The 6,228-nt window shown below is 39.7% G+C and overlaps 1 protein-coding gene across 6 annotated transcripts in view; it reads right to left on the reverse strand.

Annotated features, from left to right (window-relative positions):
- LOC121931279 (ankyrin repeat domain-containing protein 26-like) overlaps nucleotides 1-6,228 on the reverse strand; it is a 608,870-nt gene that overhangs the window by 601,573 nt on the left and 1,069 nt on the right. The gene's annotated exons all lie outside the window — the stretch shown is intronic.

Here is a 6,228-nt window from a genome sequence, read left to right on the forward strand (position 1 = left end):
GCTAGAAGCCTTCTAGATGATACTGAACTACAAATCTCATCATCGTTAGCTATGCTGACTAGGACATACAGTAACTGCTGTCCAGCAAACTGGTGGGCCACACATTTATCCTGTTTGCTCTATTAATGCTTGTGCATGCACATTTATATATGCTTATAGAATTCTCCTCTCATAATTAAACTACCCACATTTTTGATGAATTATCCACAATTATACATAGATAGAAACAAATTTCAGATATGAATGGATGAAGCATAATAAACTATATATTTTTTATTTTAAAAGTATTTTTGAGAATCATGCAAAATAATCTGTCCTCTTTACTCATAATATGTCTTCTTTTAAAGGGTCTTGCACTTTGATGCAACATAGCATACATGAAGTTAATTATCTACAAAATCACTATTTCAAGACAATAGGCCTGCTCTAAATTAAGTTCATGCACAGTCATGCCATTTTCAAGGGCCTCCAGTAAGAACCAAGATATGCACCAAACATACACAGAATATATACAGGTTATCCAAAAGCCATGATTATACTTTTCAGATAAGATTAAGCAGCAAGTTGAAAGGCCTGACTTCAAACAGAAAATAAATAAGGCAGGAGAGGAAATTCATTCAGCTGCATTTCATATAAAGCAACCATTTATCTTTAGACTGACTTCTTCATATTTAATAATGGATTTGTTAGCCACACTGTTTTTGACATTGTTATACATGATATAATTAAACTGGTTTGTCTTCAAGTCTATGGGGTTAAGCAGATTGGTGGCTTGGAGCGGCCTTTGGCCACTCCAGCCCCAGTTGGCCCCCAATCGGCACAGGACCATGGTGACAGGACAGCCTGCTCTGAAAGCAGGCCACCACCGCACTCCCAGTTACCAGCATGCAGCAATTTTTCAGTACTCCTTTTTCCAGCGGCCTCAGATCAGCTTCTGGCCATGTCATCGGCATGACCCATCCCCAAAGCAGACAGAAGCTGCACCTTTTAGCCTGTGTGTTTCTGGCCTATGTGAAATTATTTTTTGGTCAAAACAAGCATGGTGTAGTGATTTGTACATTGGGCTATGACCCCAGAGAACAGGGTTTCAATTCCTGCTTGGCCATGGAAAGTCATTGGGTGACCTTGGGCAAGCCATAAACCCCCTTCTGAACAAACCTTGCCAATATTGCCAAGGAAACTCTAATATAGGGTTGCCTTAGTGTTGCCACAAGTCAGAAATGATCACTAAATGCCCCCCCCCAAAACAAATTAAAGAAATCTCAGTCTATCAAATATTTGTTTTTCCCCCACACTCTCCCAGCCCCTTTATATTGTCAGGAAACCAGAGGTAGGGAAAACAGAAGTCAGTCCATAAAGCTGGAGGTAGTCTGAAGGGCATTCCAAAACAAGATTTTCTAGAGATAAATATTTGTCCTTTTCAGATCAACAGACTAGATCATTGACTGTCTCAATCAGCCAAGGAACTATTCTCCTGTCTCATTTAAAAAGTGATTTGATAAAATCATGCTTGGCAACTTTGGATGAGATCATTGTGTCTGACAACTATACATCTCTCAATTCTTGTCTGCATATTTAAAGCCACTGAGAAGAAGCTCAGTGCACAGAAGTTACCCCTGAGTCCAAAATGTAGAGGCTCTCAGATGGCTCATGACTAAAACCCATATTGTCAGACTTTATAAAACAGGGCTCTATCTTCAGATTCATCTTCTGTATCACGCAAACAGTTAGAAACCCAACTGAGTATACTTGCCAGGCTACTGTGTTCTTTGTAGCCTTTCTTTCATACTACTTCAGCCCTTGTCCAACTCCTGCCCTTTTCTCCCAAAAAAAACAAGACACACACAGACACATACACACAGACACACACAGAGCATTTAATTTTTTTTTTTAATCCAAGATCACTGGGCCTGAAATTATAGTAAAAAAATCATCCTTTCTTATCAGTGACCTCAGTGATACTTCTGGCCACATTTTGTGAAATCTGAGCCTTCTGTTTTGTAAACATACTGCTAATAGCTTGCATTCATGCTGGCCACTAGCATTTCTACAAACTCCCTACTCTAAAAACACTTTGGTGGTCACTTAATGGTGGCGATATTGTGAATAAATATATTTTGGAAAATGCTACCTGGAAAACATTTATAGAGATGCAACAACTTCAGATCTTATGATGTTGCAACATTAACAAGGGATGAGCCGAACCCTTGGCCTAAATCCACTTGCTTGTCAGAACTAGAATATATCCACTAAATCAGTCACAGAATGGCAAAAAGCAACATGTGTAAACAGCATTGATTTAATGGAGCTACTCTTGTTGGGACTAGCAGTCGGATTTAGGCTGTGATTTCCCATTTAGAAGAAGGCATCAGCCCTTATGGTTTTTAAAACAGGTTAAATGTGACAGACTCTTGTAGTATCTTAAGTTCTTCATTTTGAGATTATTCTAGTTCTCTTAGGGCACTTTTCCAGTTTTAATTTACCCTCCTTGAACACAAGCGACTACAATTAGATCTCACAAGTCATCTTTGGTCAATGGCCTAATCCTTCTCAACTATGCTTGGACATGTGAAGATATATACTTAATTACTGCATTTCTCTTTGTACAGTTGGCCCTCCTTATCCACGGATTTTTTAATACATGGATTCAAGCATCCATAGCTTGAAAAAATATATATAAAAAAGGATAAATTCCAAGTATCAAATCTTGATTTCACCATTTTATGTAAGGGGCACCATTTTGATATGCCACTGTATTTAATGGGACTTGAGCATCCACGGATTTTGTTATTCACCGGGGTTCCTGAAACCAAACCCCAGCGGATAACAAGGGCTCACTGATACAAAGGTCACACTGATACAACGGTGGATTTACATGCTTTTTTCTGGTTATCTCTCCCAAGTCTGGCTATCTCCCAAGTTTATATTACAGGTTGAGTCTTATCTGAAATACTTGGGACAAGAAGTGCATTGGATTTTGGACGTTTTTTGGATTGTGAAATGCCCGTATTTGAATATATGTACATAATGAGGTACCTTGGCACTCAAGTCTAAGCACAAAATTCATTTCTGTTTCATATAGACCCTATACACATAGCCTAAAGGTAATTGTATACAATATTTTTAATAGTTATGTGCATGAAACAAAGCTTGTGTACACTGAACCATCAGAAAGCAAAGATGTCACTATCTCAGCCACTCATGAAAAATATTTTGACTTTTGGCATATTTTGGATTTTAGAGACTCAACCTGTATTGAATTTCATCCAGGGTTCTATGAACTCTCTATTTAATGTGTGTATGTGCATGTGTGTGCACATTATAAGTCAGAAATGACTTGAAGGCACGCAACAACAATGCATTCTGCACCCATGAAATTGGATTCTGGGGCTTCTATAAATTCTGCAGAGCAGCTTTGTTTGTTTAATTTAATCTGTTTTTCTTTTTCTAGAGAGAAGGAATAAGACAGTATGGAAGGCACAAGATACTTGGCCTAATCTACATCTTATTCATCCACCCCTCCAGCTTCAGAAAATTTGGCAAATGTTCTCAGCATATTGTCAAGATCTTTGACGTAGTCATAAGGACTAGAAATTTACTTTCTGGAGTTTGTTTGTTTATTTGTTTAAATTTGGAGCTTAGATTCTGAAGACACTGAATTTTGCACTACCAAATATTAAACACCAACTGCTTGTTGGTTTGAATTATGTAAAAAATCACATACCAATAATACCTTTAGTAGGAACCAAATATTACAAAGGGGACACATGAGTGATGCAAATTTCAAGTTTTCAAAATTCTTCATCAGCTAAGATCGCACACAGGATTAAGAGACATGGAAGAAAGAAAAAAATAAATTCAAAAATTGAATGTTTTTGCCCATTGTTATCTCTGTACTGCCAGATGGATACTTCTGACAGAGTCAAGAGAGGAGGCATTGAAGTACCAGCTTTCAGTAAGCTGGGAAGAGAAGAGTTGATAGTTTTTTTTCCACCTTCACTGACTAGGAGGATGGCTGAGACTAAGACCAAAGCCGACAGCCTGAAAGGAGGCCTCTGGTCACTCATGGCCTGCTCTCAAAGGGGCTGCTGCCATGGTCTCAAACAGGTTTAATCCACTCCTTTTGGGGCCAGCTCTTGCTGCCTCGGCACAGGCTTGGCCTGGCTTCTGGCCCACTTCAGGGGCAGGCATCATGTAAATACCATGCTCCAAAGTGGCTGGAGCAGCCGCTTTGGAGCATGGCGCTTACATGATGCCTGCCCCTGAAGTGGCCAGAAGCCATGCCAAGCCTGTGCTGGGCAGTGGTGTCAAACTGCTTTATCACTGTCAGTGTGTATACACCCTAAGACTAACTACCACTCGACTTTGATGCTTACTAACTCCTAGTTTGATTTGGATCAAGAAAAAAACGTAATGTGGAAGAACTCTGTATTGACAAAACTGTCAACTTTAAAATTTAGGTCTAGTCAAACAAAAAAAAGTAAATTCAAGTCAAACTGTAGATGTTACTTAATGGTTTGAGACAGCTGGGGGGTCTTACTGTGGTGTGTAGATGTTGAAAAACCTCCAGCCCTGAGCAGCATTGTGGTATTTTTGATAGCAAACAAAAAAACAAAACAAAGTAATCATGTGATCCTTAAGTAACAACAAAAATCATACCTGAATAAGATCTATGAAATGTTACAAAGGTGATTCATTACAAAGATATCACCTCTCTCTGATGTCTGCTCTCAGTGCTACAAGTAGTGCTGACTCTATGCCTCTGCAGAATCGCAGCACAACTTACAGCTGTAGGTATACATAATTATACAGAATGCAGTGCTAATCTTTTCCTAATAAACCACAGGATAACTGTTATTTAAAGATACCAAAAAAAGACTCTTACTGTGTTGAGCTTCATATTGAGCACCGTGATGCTGTAACTGTTGGCTACGTCTGTAACAGCCTTCACCAGCCTTCAGGGCTTGTTTAAACAGTTTTTCTGCTTCCACAATAGTTGTTGCTTCCTCTTCTGCCAAGAGTATATAAGCAGTGGCACACCTATCGGTCAAATGACAAAACTAGTAATCAATAAAGGAGTTAGAGTAGACACAAGGGATTTTCTAGAATACAACAGGTGATTGCAAGGTTTCTATGATGGGCAGTATGTCCGCCTTGATTCACCCAACTGATTATGTAAAATAGCGACTTTCTGAAATGTATGCTGACCTCAGGCTTATAAAGATTATTTCATTGACTTCAGTGCAGAAACAGAGTTCGACATTTGCAATGCTGTGCATGTTGTCACATTGCTAAAGCAAATGAAACTATCTGTATACTTAGCAGTGATACACAGGCAGGGGAGTTGCATCAGGGATCCATGGTGTTCTTGTTGTTGTGTCTTCAAGTCATTTCCAACTACTGTAATGGTGACCCTAAAGTGACCCTAAGGTTGGGATTTCTTGGCAAGGTTTGCTCAGAGGGGGTTTGCCTTTGTCTTCCTCTGAGGCTGAGAGAGTGGAACTTGCCCAGTGTCACCCAGTGAGTGTCCATGGCTGAGCAGAGATTTGAATCCCTGGTCTCTAGCGTCATAGTCCAGTTCTAACCACCACACCACACTGGCTCAATCCATAGCCCTGGATAATCTTCTATTGAGAAACTGAAAATATTACTTTCTTAGACTACCTCTGGGTAGCACAGCCAGTAGCCATATTGACCTGGTAATCCTTGAATTTCTCATCTTTTTTAAAAGGGAACATTTGTAAGTTCTAGTCCTGTTACTGATGATGGAAACAAAGGTCTGTAGGCAGACCATTCCAATGAACCAAGAAGGAATTGGATGTGTTTCGTTTGCTCCCACAGCATCTTATATGAACACCTGCTTGGAAAAAGACGCAATACCATATGATCTATATGTCCTGTTATGTTACAAACCACACTTCTATATGAAACTCAGATCAAGAAGCTGGGATATAGTGGGAATGTGGTGAGTAGCAATACCTGCTACAGCTGTTCTAACTAGCCAGATCAGGGTCTGTCTACATGGGTTACTTACTCCAAATTCCCCACAAGTTTTGCTGTGCCCTGTTTACATGACGCAGGGCCAAAACCCCAGATCAGGTGGAGACTGTCTTCACGACATCTGCACTCAATCCAGTCTTTCCTCTCTTTAACCGGAATATAAAAGCTTTACCTTTTGCTTTACGTTTCTGGCTCCCTCTAAAGCGACAATGGGCAACCACTTTTCCA

This window comes from Sceloporus undulatus, chromosome 5 (genome assembly GCF_019175285.1).
Source record: "Sceloporus undulatus isolate JIND9_A2432 ecotype Alabama chromosome 5, SceUnd_v1.1, whole genome shotgun sequence".
Taxonomy (NCBI): Eukaryota; Metazoa; Chordata; class Lepidosauria; order Squamata; family Phrynosomatidae; genus Sceloporus; species Sceloporus undulatus.